The sequence below is a fragment of the Lissotriton helveticus genome, chromosome 11 (assembly GCF_964261635.1).
Source record: "Lissotriton helveticus chromosome 11, aLisHel1.1, whole genome shotgun sequence".
Taxonomy (NCBI): Eukaryota; Metazoa; Chordata; class Amphibia; order Caudata; family Salamandridae; genus Lissotriton; species Lissotriton helveticus.
The window spans coordinates 346292789-346307875 of record NC_136072.1 but is presented as its reverse complement, the minus strand read 5'-3'; positions in this window follow the sequence as shown (position 1 = coordinate 346307875).

Below are 15087 nucleotides of genomic sequence, written 5' to 3'. Positions count from 1 at the left end.
GAAACCCTCACAGTGACCAAAATTGCCATTTCTACAGAGTTTTTCTTACTCAAAAGCTTCAATTTTGACCAATTTCAGGAACCAAAATGACTTTAAGCACACTTATTTTAGTTGAAAAAGTCTTAATTCACATCCAACAGTCATTTAGAGTCAAAAGATTAAATGTTAAAATGTCATCCATATTGAACATTTTGGGGACGTTCGACAGGTCCGGAGTCATCGTTTTTCATCTGAAAATTGGATTTTTGGAGTGTACCAAAAATGATTCAAAATGTCAATTGGATCGTGCCTCATGTTGAATAACCACTTTTGAAACCCTCACAGTGACCAAAATTGCCATTTTTACAGAGCTTTGCTTACTCAAAAGATTCCATGTTGACCAATTTCAGGCACCGAAATGACTTTAAACAAACTTATTTAAGTTGAAAAAGTCATAATTCACATCCAAAAGTCATTTAGAGTCAAAAGATTAAATGTTAAAATTTCATCCATATTGACCATTTTGGGAAAGTTCGACAGGTCCTGAGTCATCGTTTTTCATCAGAAAATTGATTTTTTTGACTGTACCAAATATGATTCAAAATGTCAATTGGATTGTGCCACTTGTTGAATAACCACTTTTGAAAAACTCACAGTGACCAAAATTGCCATTTTTACAGAGCTTTGCTTACTCAAAAGCTTCCATTTTGACCAATTTAAGCCACCGAAATGACTTTAAACACACTTATTTTAGTTGAAAAAATCATAATTCACATCCAACAGTCATTTAGAGTCAAAAGATAAAATGTTAAAATTTCATCCATATTGACCCTTTTGGGAACGTTCGACAGGAGTCATCGTTTTTCATCAGAAAATTGATTTTTTGGACTGCACCAAATATGATTCAAAATGTCAATTGGATTGTGCCTCGTGTTGAATAACCACTTTTGAAACCCTCACCGTGACCAAAATTGCCATTGTTACAGAGATTTGCTTACTTAAAAGCTTCAATTTTGAACAATTTCAGGCACCAAAATGACTTTAAACTCACTTATTTTAGTTGAAAAAGTCATAATTCACATCCAACAGTCATTTAGAGTCTATAGATTAAATGTTAAAATGTCATCCATATTGACCATTTTGGGAACGTTCGACAGGTCTGGAGTCATCGTTTTTCATCAGTAAATTGATTTTTTGGACTGTACCAAATATGATTCAAAATGTCAATTGGATCGTGCCTCATGATGAATAACCACTTTTGAAACCCTCACAGTGACCAAAGTTGCCATTTCTACAGAGTTTTTCTTACTCAAAAGCTTCAATTTTGACCAATTTCAGGAACCGAAATGACTTTAAACACACTTATTTTAGTTGAAAAAGTCTTAATTCACATCCAACAGTCATTTAGAGTCAAAAGATTAAATGTTAATATTCCATCCATATTGAACATTTTGGGGATGTTCGACAGGTCCGGAGTCATCGTTTTTCATCTGAAAATTGATTTTTTGGACTGTACCAAAAATGATTCAAAATGTCAATTGGATCGTGTCTCATGTTGAATAACCACTTTTGAAAAACTCACAGTGACCAAAATTGCCATTTTGACGGAGCTTTGCTTACTCAAAAGCTTCCATTTTGACCAATTTAAGCCACCGAAATGACTTTAAACACACTTATTTTAGTTGAAAAAGTCTTAATTTACATCCAACAGTCATTTAGAGTCAAAAGATTAAATGTTAAAATTTCACCCATATTGACCATTTTGGGAACATTCGCCAGGTCCGGAGTCATCGTTTTTCATCAGAAAATTGGATTTTTGGAGTGTACCAAAAATTATTCAAAATTTCAATTGGATCGTGCCTCATGTTGAATAACCACTTTTGAAACCCTCACAGTGACCAAAATTGCCATTTTTACAGAGTTTTGCTTACTCAATAGCCACAATTTTGAACAATTTCAGGCACCAAAATGACTTTAAACTCACTGATTTTAGTTGAAAAAGTCATAATTCACATCCAACAGTCATTTAGAGTCAAAAGATTAAATGTTAAAATTTCATCCATATTGAACATTTTGGGGACATTCGACAGGTCCGGAGTCATCGTTTTTCATCAGAAAATTGATTTTTTGGACTGTACCACATATGATTCAAAATGTCAATTGGATTGTGCCTCGTGTTGAATAACCACTTTTGAAACCCTCACAGTGACCAAAATTGCCATTTTTACAGAGCTTTGCTTACTCAAAAGATTCCATTTTGACCAATTTCAGGCACCGAAATGACTTTAAACAAACTTATTTTAGTTGAAAAAGTCACAATTCACATCCAACAGTCATTTAGAGTCAAAAGATTAAATGTTAAAATTTCATCCATATTGACCATTTTGGGAAAGTTCGACAGGTCCGGAGTCATTGTTTTTCATCAGAAAATTTCTTTTTAGGAGTGTACCAAAAATGATTCAAAATGTCAATTAGACCGTGCCTCATGTTGAATACCCACATTTGAAACCCTCACAGTGACCAAAATTGCCATTTTTACAGAGTTTTGCTTACTCAAAAGCTTCAAATTTGTACAATTTCACGCACCAAAATGACTTTAAACTCACTGATTGAAGTTGAAAAAGTCATAATTCACATCCAACAGTCATTTAGAGTCAAAAGATTAAATGTTAAAATTTCATCCATATTGACCATTTTGGGAAAGTTCGACAGGTCCTGAGTCATCGTTTTTCATCAGAAAATTGATTTTTTTGACTGTACCAAATATGATTCAAAATGTCAATTGGATTGTGCCACTTGTTGAATAACCACTTTTGAAAAACTCACAGTGACCAAAATTGCCATTTTTACAGAGCTTTGCTTACTCAAAAGCTTCCATTTTGACCAATTTAATCCACCGAAATGACTTTAAACACACTTATTTTAGTTGAAAAAGTCATAATTCACATCCAACAGTCATTTAGAGTCAAAAGATTAAATGTTAAAATTTCATCCATATTGACCCTTTTGGGAACGTTCGACAGGAGTCATCGTTTTTCATCAGAAAATTGATTTTTTGGACTGCACCAAATATGATTCAAAATGTCAATTGGATTGTGCCTCGTGTTGATTAACCACTTTTGAAACCCTCACCGTGACCAAAATTGCCATTGTTACAGAGATTTGCTTACTTAAAAGCTTCAATTTTGAACAATTTCAGGCACCAAAATGACTTTAAACTCACTTATTTTAGTTGAAAAAGTCATAATTCACATCCAACAGTCATTTAGAGTCTATAGATTAAATGTTAAAATGTCATCCATATTGACCATTTTGGGAACGTTCGACAGGTCTGGAGTCATCGTTTTTCATCAGTAAATTGATTTTTTGGACTGTACCAAATATGATTCAAAATGTCAATTGGATCGTGCCTCATGATGAATAACCACTTTTGAAACTCTCACAGTGACCAAAATTGCCATTTCTACAGAGTTTTTCTTACTCAAAAGCTTCAATTTTGACCAATTTCAGGAACCAAAATGACTTTAAGCACACTTATTTTAGTTGAAAAAGTCTTAATTCACATCCAACAGTCATTTAGAGTCAAAAGATTAAATGTTAAAATGTCATCCATATTGAACATTTTGGGGACGTTCGACAGGTCCGGAGTCATCGTTTTTCATCTGAAAATTGGATTTTTGGAGTGTACCAAAAATGATTCAAAATGTCAATTGGATCGTGCCTCATGTTGAATAACCACTTTTGAAACCCTCACAGTGACCAAAATTGCCATTTTTACAGAGTTTTGCTTACTCAAAAGCTTCAATTTTGACCAATTACAGGCACCAAAATGACTTTAAACACACTTAATTTAGTTGAAAAAGTCACAATTCACATCCAACAGTCATTTAGAGTCAAAAGATTAAATGTTAAAATTTCATCCATATTGACCATTTTGGGAACATTCAACAGGTCCGAAGTCATTGTTTTTCGTCAGAAAATTGCTTTTTAGGAGTGTACCAAAAATGATTCGAAATATCAATTGGACCGTGCCTCATGTTGAATACCCACTTTTGAAACCCTCACAGTGACCAAAATTACCATTTTTACAGAGTATTGCTTACTCAAAAGCATTAATTTTGACCAATTTCAGGCACCGAAATGACTTTAAACACACTTTTTTAGTTGAAAAAGTCATAATTCACATCCAACAATCATTTAGAGTCAAAAGATTAAATGTTAAAATTTCATCCGTATTGACCATTTTGGGAAAGTTCGACAGGTCCTGAGTCATCCTTTTTCATCAGAAAATTGATTTTTTTTACTGTACCAAATATGATTCAAAATGTCAATTGGATTGTGCCTCTTGTTGAATAACCACTTTTGAAAAACTCACAGTGACCAAAATTGCCATTTTTACAGAGCTTTGCTTACTCAAAAGCTTCCATTTTGATCAATTTAAGCCACCGAAATGACTTTAAACACACTTATTTTAATTGAAAATGTCATCATTCACATCCAACAGTCATTTAGAGTCAAAAGATTAAATGTTAAAATTTCATCCATATTGAACATTTGGGAAAGTTCGACAGGTCCGGAGTCATTGTTTTACATCAGAAAATTGCTTTTTAGGAGTGTACCAAATGTGATTCGAAATATCAATTGGACCGTGCCTCACGTTGAATACCCACTTTTGAAACCCTCACAGTGACCAAAATTACCATTTTTACAGAGTTTTGCTTACTCAAAAGCATCAATTTTGACCAATTTCAGGCACCGAAATGACTTTAAACACACTTTTTTAGTTGAAAAAGTCATAATTCACATCCAACAGTCATTTAGAGTCAAAAGATTAAATGTTAAAATTTCATCCATATTGACCATTTTGGGAGCGTTCGACAGGTCCGTAGTCATCGTTTTTCATCAGAAAATTGATTTTTTGGACTGTACCACATATGATTCAAAATGTCAATTGGATCGTGCCTCATGTTGAATAACCACTTTTGAAACCCTCACAGTGACCAACATTGCCATTTTTACAGAGCTTTGCTTACTCAAAAGATTCCATTTTGACCAATTTCAGGCACCTAAATGACTTTAAACAAACTTATTTTAGTTGAAAAAGTCATAATTCACATCCAACAGTCATTTAGAGTCAAAAGAATAAATGTTAAAATTTCATCCATATTGACCATTTTGGGAAAGTTCGACAAGTCCGGAGTAATTGTTTTTCATCAGGAAATTTCTTTTTAGAAGTGTACCAAAAATGATTCAAAATGTCAATTGGACCGTGCCTCATGTTGAATACCCACTTTTGAAACCCTCACAGTGACCAAAATTGCCATTTTTACAGAGTTTTGCTTACTCAAAAGCTTCAATTTTGAACAATTACACGCACCAAAATGACTTTAAACTCACTGATTTTAGTTGAAAAAGTCATAATTCACATCCACAGTCATTTAGAGTCAAAAGATTAAATGTTAAAATTTCATCCATATTGACCATTTTGGGAAAGTTCGACAGGTCCTGAGTCATCGTTTTTCATCAGAAAATTGATTTTTTTGACTGTACCAAATATGATTCAAAATGTCAATTGGATTGTGGCTCTTGTTGAATAACCACTTTTGAAAAACTCACAGTGACCAACATTGCCATTTTTACAGAGCTTTGCTTACTCAAAAGCTTCAATTTTGATCAATTTAAGCCACTGAAATGACTTTAAACACACTTATTTTAGTTGAAAAGTCATAATTCACATCCAACAGTCATTTAGAGTCAAAAGATTAAATGTTAAAATTTCATCCATATTGACCATTTTGGGAAAGTTCAACAGGTCCGGAGTCATTGTTTTTCATCAGAAAATTTCTTTTTCGGACTGTACCAAATATGATTCAAAATGTCAATTGGATCGTGCCTCATGTTGAATAACCACTTTTGAAACCCTCACAGTGACCAAAATTGCCATATTTACAGAGTTTTGCTTACTCAAAAGCTTCAATTTTGAACAATTTCAGGAACCGAAATGACTTTAAACACACTTATTTTAGTTGAAAATGTCATAATTCACATCCAACAGTCATTTAGAGTCAAAAGATTAAATGTTAAAATTTCATCCATATTGACCATTTTGGGAAAGTTCGACAGGTCCGAAGTCATTGTTTTTCATCAGAAAATTGCTTTTTAGGAGTGTACCAAAAATGATTCAAAATGTCAATTGGACCGTGCCTCATGTTGAATACCCACTTTTGAAACCCTCACAGTGACCAAAATTGCCATTTTTACAGAGTTTTGCTTACTCAAAAGCTTCAATTTTGACCAATTACAGGCACCGAAATGACTTTAAACACACTTATTTTAGTTGAAAAAGTCATAATTCACATCCAACAGTCACTTAGAGTCAAAAGATTAAATGTTAAAATTTCATCCATATTGACCATTTTGGGAAGGTTCGACAGGTCCGGAGTCATCGTTTTTCATCAGAATTTTTTTTTTATGGACTGTACCAAAAATGATTCAAAATGTCAATTGGATCGTGCCTCATGTTGATAACCACTTTTGAAAAACTCACAGTGACCAAAATTGCCATTTTTACAGAGCTTTGCTTACTCAAAAGCTTCCATTTTGACCAATTTAAGCCACCGAAATGACTTTAAACACACTTATTTTAGTTGAAAAAGTCTTAATTCACATCCAACAGTCATCTAGAGTCAAAAGATTAAATGTTAAAATGTCATCCATATTGAACATTTTGGGGACGTTCGACAGGTCCGGAGTCATCGTTTTTCATCTGAAAATTGGATTTTTGGAGTGTACCAAAAATGATTCAAAATGTCAATTGGATCGTGCCTCATGTTGAATAACCACTTTTGAAACCCTCACAGTGACCAAAATTGCCATTTTTACAGAGTTTTGCTTACTCAAAAGCTTCAATTTTGACCAATTACAGGCACCGAAATGACTTTAAACACACTTAATTTAGTTGAAAAAGTCACAATTCACATCCAACAGTCATTTAGAGTCAAAAGATTAAATGTTAAAATTTCATCCATATTGACCATTTTGGGAACATTCAACAGGTCCGAAGTCATTGTTTTTCGTCAGAAAATTGCTTTTTAGGAGTGTACCAAAAATGATTCGAAATATCAATTGGACCGTGCCTCATGCTGAATACCCACTTTTGAAACCCTCACAGTGACCAAAATTACCATTTTTACAGAGTATTGCTTACTCAAAAGCATTAATTTTGACCAATTTCAGGCACCGAAATGACTTTAAACACACTTTTTTAGTTGAAAAAGTCATAATTCACATCCAACAATCATTTAGAGTCAAAAGATTAAATGTTAAAATTTCATCCGTATTGACCATTTTGGGAAAGTTCGACAGGTCCTGAGTCATCCTTTTTCATCAGAAAATTGATTTTTTTTACTGTACCAAATATGATTCAAAATGTCAATTGGATTGTGCCTCTTGTTGAATAACCACTTTTGAAAAACTCACAGTGACCAAAATTGCCATTTTTACAGAGCTTTGCTTACTCAAAAGCTTCCATTTTGATCAATTTAAGCCACCGAAATGACTTTAAACACACTTATTTTAATTGAAAATGTCATCATTCACATCCAACAGTCATTTAGAGTCAAAAGATTAAATGTTAAAATTTCATCCATATTGAACATTTGGGAAAGTTCGACAGGTCCGGAGTCATTGTTTTACATCAGAAAATTGCTTTTTAGGAGTGTACCAAAAATGATTCGAAATATCAATTGGACCGTGCCTCACGTTGAATACCCACTTTTGAAACCCTCACAGTGACCAAAATTACCATTTTTACAGAGTTTTGCTTACTCAAAAGCATCAATTTTGACCAATTTCAGGCACCGAAATGACTTTAAACACACTTTTTTAGTTGAAAAAGTCATAATTCACATCCAACAGTCATTTAGAGTCAAAAGATTAAATGTTAAAATTTCATCCATATTGACCATTTTGGGAGCGTTCGACACGTCCGTAGTCATCGTTTTTCATCAGAAAATTGATTTTTTTGGACTGTACCACATATGATTCAAAATGTCAATTGGATCGTGCCTCATGTTGAATAACCACTTTTGAAACCCTCACAGTGACCAACATTGCCATTTTTACAGAGCTTTGCTTACTCAAAAGATTCCATTTTGACCAATTTCAGGCACCGAAATGACTTTAAACAAACTTATTTTAGTTGAAAAAGTCATAATTCACATCCAACAGTCATTTAGAGTCAAAAGAATAAATGTTAAAATTTCATCCATATTGACCATTTTGGGAAAGTTCGACAAGTCCGGAGTAATTGTTTTTCATCAGGAAATTTCTTTTTAGAAGTGTACCAAAAATGATTCAAAATGTCAATTGGACCGTGCCTCATGTTGAATACCCACTTTTGAAACCCTCACAGTGACCAAAATTGCCATTTTTACAGAGTTTTGCTTACTCAAAAGCTTCAATTTTGAACAATTACACGCACCAAAATGACTTTAAACTCACTGATTTTAGTTGAAAAAGTCATAATTCACATCCACAGTCATTTAGAGTCAAAAGATTAAATGTTAAAATTTCATCCATATTGACCATTTTGGGAAAGTTCGACAGGTCCGGAGTCATTGTTTTTCATCAGAAAATTTCTTTTTCGGACTGTACCAAATATGATTCAAAATGTCAATTGGATCGTGCCTCATGTTGAATAACCACTTTTGAAACCCTCACAGTGACCAAAATTGCCATATTTACAGAGCTTTGCTTACTCAAAAGCTTCAATTTTGATCAATTTAAGCCACTGAAATGACTTTAAACACACTTATTTTAGTTGAAAAGTCATAATTCACATCCAACAGTCATTTAGAGTCAAAAGATTAAATGTTAAAATTTCATCCATATTGAACATTTTGGGAAAGTTCGACAGGTCCGGAGTCATTGTTTTTCATCAGAAAATTGCTTTTTAGGAGTGTACCAAAAATGATTCGAAATATCAATTGGACCGTGCCTCACGTTAAATACCCACTTTTGAAACCCTCACAGTGACCAAAATTACCATTTTTACAGAGTTTTGCTTACTCAAAAGCATCAATTTTGACCAATTTCAGGCACCGAAATGACTTTAAACACACTTTTTTAGTTGAAAAAGTCATAATTCACATCCAACAGTCATTTATAGTCAAAAGATTAAATGTTAAAATTTCATCCATATTGACCATTTTGGGAGCGTTCGACAGGTCCGGAGTCATCGTTTTTCATCAGAAAATTGATTTTTTGGACGGCACCAAATATGACTCAAAATGTCAATTGATTGTGCCTCATGTTGAATAACCACTTTTGAAACCCTCACTGTGACCAAAATTGCCATTTTTACAGAGTTTTGCTGACTTAAAAGCTTCAATTATGAACAATTTCAGGCACCAAAATGACTTTAAACTCACTTATTTTAGTTGAAAAAGTCATAATTCAAATCCAACAGTCATTTAAAGTCTATAGATTAAATGTTAAAATGTCATCCATATTGACCATTTTGGGAACGTTCGACAGGTCTAGAGTCATCGTTTTTCATCAGAAAATTGATTTTTTGGAGTGTACCAAAAATGATTCGAAATATCAATTGGACCGTGCCTCATGTTGAATACCCACTTTTGAAACCCTCACAGTGACCAAAATTGCCATTTTTACAGAGTATTGCTTACTCAAAAGCATCAATTTTGACCAATTTCAGGCACCAAAATGACTTTAAACACACTTTTTTTAGTTGAAAAAGTCATAATTCACATCCAACAATCATTTAGAGTCGAAAGATTAAATGTTAAAATTTCATCCATATTGAGCATTTTGGGAGCGTTCGACAGGTCCGGAGTCATCGTTTTTCATCAGAAAATTGATTTTTATGGACTGAACCACATATGATTCAAAATGTCAATTGGATCGTGCCTCATGTTGAATAACCACTTTTGAAACCCTCACAGTGACCAAAATTGCCATTTTTACAGAGCTTTGCTTACTCAAAAGATTCCATTTTGACCAATTTCAGGCACCGAAATGACTTTAAACACACTTATTTTAGTTGAAAAAGTCATAATTCACATCCAACAGTCATTTAGAGTCAAAAGATTAAATGTTAAAATTTCATCCATATTGACCATTTTGGGAAAGTTCGACAGGTCCTGAGTCATCGTTTTTCATCAGAAAATTGATTTTTTTGACTGTACCAAATATGATTTAAAATGTCAATTGGATTGTGGCTCTTGTTGAATTTACCACTTTTGAAAAACTCACAGTGACCAAAATTGCCATTTTTACAGAGCTTTGCTTACTCAAAAGCTTCCATTTTGATCAATTTAAGCCACCGAAATGACTTTAAACACACTTATTTTAATTGAAAATGTCATAATTCACATCCAACAGTCATTTAGAGTCAAAAGATTAAATGTTAAAATTTCATCCATATTGAACATTTTGGGAAAGTTCGACAGGTCCGGAGTCATTGTTTTTCATCAGAAAATTGCTTTTTAGGAGTGTACCAAAAATGATTTGAAATATCAATTGGACCGTGCCTCATGTTGAATACCCACTTTTGAAACCCTCACAGTGACCACAATTACCATTTTTACAGAGTATTGCTTACTCAAAAGCATCAATTTTGACCAATTTCAGGCACCAAAATGACTTTAAACACACTTTTTTTAGTTGAAAAAGTCATAATTCACATCCAACAATCATTTAGAGTCGAAAGATTAAATGTTAAAATTTCATCCATATTGAGCATTTTGGGAGCGTTCGACAGGTCCGGAGTCATCGTTTTTCATCAGAAAATTGATTTTTTTGGACTGAACCACATATGATTCAAAATGTCAATTGGATCGTGCCTCATGTTGAATAACCACTTTTGAAACCCTCACAGTGACCAAAATTGCCATTTTTACAGAGCTTTGCTTACTCAAAAGATTCCATTTTGACCAATTTTAGGCACCGAAATGACTTTAAACACACTTATTTTAGTTGAAAAAGTCATAATTCACATCCAACAGTCATTTAGAGTCAAAAGATTAAATGTTAAAATTTCATCCATATTGACCATTTTGGGAAAGTTCGACAGGTCCTGAGTCATCGTTTTTCATCAGAAAATTGATTTTTTTGACTGTACCAAATATGATTCGAAATGTCAATTGGATTGTGGCTCTTGTTGAATAACCACTTTTGAAAAACTCACAGTGACCAAAATTGCCATTTTTACAGAGCTTTGCTTACTCAAAATCTTCCATTTTGATCAATTTAAGCCACCGAAATGACTTTAAACACTCTTATTTTAGTTGAAAAAGTCTTAATTTACATCCAACAGTCATTTAGAGTCAAATGATTAAATGTTAAAATGTCATCCATATTGACCATTTTGGGAACGTTCCACAGGTTAGAGTCATCGTTTTTCATCAGAAAATTGATTTTTTGTACTGTACCGAATATGATTCAAAATGTCAATTGGATCGTGCCTCATGTTGAATAACCACTTTTGAAACCCTCATAGTGACCAAAGTTGCCATTTCTACAGAGTTTTTCTTACTCAAAAGCTTCAATTTTGACCAATTTCAGGAACCGAAATGACTTTAAACACACTTATTTTAGTTGAAAAAGTCTTAATTCACATCCAACAGTCATTTAGAGTCAAAAGATTAAATGTTAAAATTTCATCCATATTGAACATTTTGGGAAAGTTCGACAGGTCCGGAGTCATTGTTTTTCATCAGAAAATTGCTTTTTAGGAGTGTACCAAAAATAATTCGAAATATCAATTGGACCGTGCCTCACGTTGAATACCCACTTTTGAAACCCTCACAGTGACCAAAATTACCATTTTTACAGAGTTTTGCTTACTCAAAAGCATCAATTTTGACCAATTTCAGGCACCGAAATGACTTTAAACACACTTTTTTAGTTGAAAAAGTCATAATTCACATCCAACAGTCATTTAGAGTCAAAAGATTAAATGTTAAAATTTCATCCATATTGACCATTTTGGGAGCGTTCGACAGGTCCGGAGTCATCGTTTTTCATCAGAAAATTGATTTTTTGGACTGTACCACATATGATTCAAAATGTCAATTGGATCGTGCCTCATGTTGAATAACCACTTTTGAAACCCTCACAGTGACCAACATTGCCATTTTTACAGAGCTTTGCTTACTCAAAAGATTCCATTTTGACCAATTTCAGGCACCGAAATGACTTTAAACAAACTTATTTTAGTTGAAAAAGTCATAATTCACATCCAACAGTCATTTAGAGTCAAAAGAATAAATGTTAAAATTTCATCCATATTGACCATTTTGGGAAAGTTCGACAGGTCCGGAGTAATTGTTTTTCATCAGAAAATTTCTTTTTAGAAGTGTACCAAAAATGATTCAAAATGTCAATTGGACCGTGCCTCATGTTGAATACCCACTTTTGAAACCCTCACAGTGACCAAAATTGCCATTTTTACAGAGTTTTGCTTACTCAAAAGCTTCAATTTTGAACAATTACACGCACCAAAATGACTTTAAACTCACTGATTTTAGTTGAAAAAGTCATAATTCACATCCAACAGTCATTTAGAGTCAAAAGATTAAATGTTAAAATTTCATCCATATTGACCATTTTGGGAAAGTTCGACAGGTCCTGAGTCATCGTTTTTCATCAGAAAATTGATTTTTTTGACTGTACCAAATATGATTCAAAATGTCAATTGGATTGTGGCTCTTGTTGAATAACCACTTTTGAAAAACTCACAGTGACCAAAATTGCCATTTTTACAGAGCTTTGCTTACTCAAAAGCTTCCATTTTGATCAATTTAAGCCACCGAAATGACTTTAAACACACTTATTTTAGTTGAAAAAGTCATAATTCACATCCAACAGTCATTTATAGTCAAAAGATTCAATGTTAAAATTTCATCCATATTGACCATTTTGGGAACGTTCGACAGGTTCGGAATCATCTTTTTTCATCAGAAAATTGATTTTTTGGACTGCACAAATTATGATTCAAAATGTCAATTGGATTGTGCCTCATGTTGAATAACCACTTTTGAAACCCTCACCGTGACCACAATTGCCATTCTTACAGAGTTTTGCTTACTTGAAAGCTTTCTTTTTTACCAATTTCAGGAACCGAAATGACTTTAAACACACTTTTTTTAGTTGAAACAGTCTTAATACACATCCAACAGTCATTTAGAGTCAAAAGATTAAATGTTAAAATTTCATCCATATTGAACATTTTGGGGACGTTCGACAGGTCCGGAGTCATCGTTTTTCATCTGAAAATTGAATTATTGGACTGTACCAAAAATGATTCAAAATGTCAATTGGATCGTGCCTCATGTTGAATAACCACTTTTGAAACCCTCACAGTGACCAAAATTGCCATTTTTACAGAGATTTGCTTATTCAAAAGCTTCAATTTGGACCAATTACAGGCACCGAAATGACTTTAAACACTCTTATTTTAGTTCAAAAAGTCTTAATTTACATCCAACAGTCATTTAGAGTTAAATGATTAAATGTTAAAATGTCATCCATATTGACCATTTTGGGAACGTTCGACAGGTCTAGAGTCATCGTTTTTCATCAGAAAATTGATTTTTTGTACTGTACCGAATATGATTCAAAATGTCAATTGGATCGTGCCTCATGTTGAATAACCACTTTTGAAACCCTCACAGTGACCAAAGTTGCCATTTCTACAGAGTTTTTCTTACTCAAAAGCTTCAATTTTGACCAATTTCAGGAACCGAAATGACTTTAAACACGCTTATTTTAGTTGAAAAAGTCTTAATTCACATCCAACAGTCATTTAGAGTCAAAAGATTAAATGTTAAAATTTCATCCATATTGAACATTTTGGAAAAGTTCGACAGGTCCGGAGTCATTGTTTTTCATCAGAAAATTGCTTTTTAGGAGTGTACCAAAAATGATTCGAAATATCAATTGGACCGTGCCTCACGTTGAATACCCACTTTTGAAACCCTCACAGTGACCAAAATTACCATTCTTACAGAGTTTTGCTTACTCAAAAGCATCAATTTTGACCAATTTCAGGCACCGAAATGACTTTAAACACACTTTTTTAGTTGAAAAAGTCATAATTCACATCCAACAGTCATTTAGAGTCAAAAGATTAAATGTTAAAATTTCATCCATATTGACCATTTTGGGAGCGTTCGACAGGTCCGGAGTCATTGTTTTTCATCAGAAAATTGATTTTTTGGACTGTACCACATATGATTCAAAATGTCAATTGGATCGTGCCTCATGTTGAATAACCACTTTTGAAACCCTCACAGTGACCAACATTGCCATTTTTACAGAGCTTTGCTTACTCAAAAGATTCCATTTTGACCAATTTCAGGCACCGAAATGACTTTAAACAAACTTATTTTAGTTGAAAAAGTCATAATTCACATGCAACAGTCATTTAGAGTCAAAAGAATAAATGTTAAAATTTCATCCATATTGACCATTTTGGGAACATTCAACAGGTCCGAAGTCATTGTTTTTCATCAGAAAATTGCTTTTTAGGAGTGTACCAAAAATTATTCAAAATGTCAATTGGACCGTGCCTCATGTTGAATAACCACTTTTGAAACCCTCACAGTGACCAAAATTGCCATTTTTACAGAGCTTTGCTTACTCAAAAGCTTCAATTTTGAACAATTTCAGGCACCAAAATTACTTTAAACTCACTTATTTTAGTTGAAAAAGTCATAATTCACATCCAACAGTCATTTAGAGTCAAAAGATTAAATGTTAAAATTTCATCCATATTGAACATTTTGGGAACGTTCGACAGGTCCGGAGTCATCGTTTTTCATCAGAAAATTGATTTTTTGGACTGCACCAAATATGACTCAAAATGTCAATTGTATTGTGCCTCATGTTGAATAACCACTTTTGAAACCCTCACTGTGACCAAAATTGCCATTTTTACAGAGTTTTGCTGACTTAAAAGCTTCAATTATGAACAATTTCAGGCACCAAAATGACTTTAAACTCACTTATTTTAGTTGAAAAAGTCATAATTCAAATCCAACAGTCATTTAGCGTCTATAGATTAAATGTTAAAATGTCATCCAT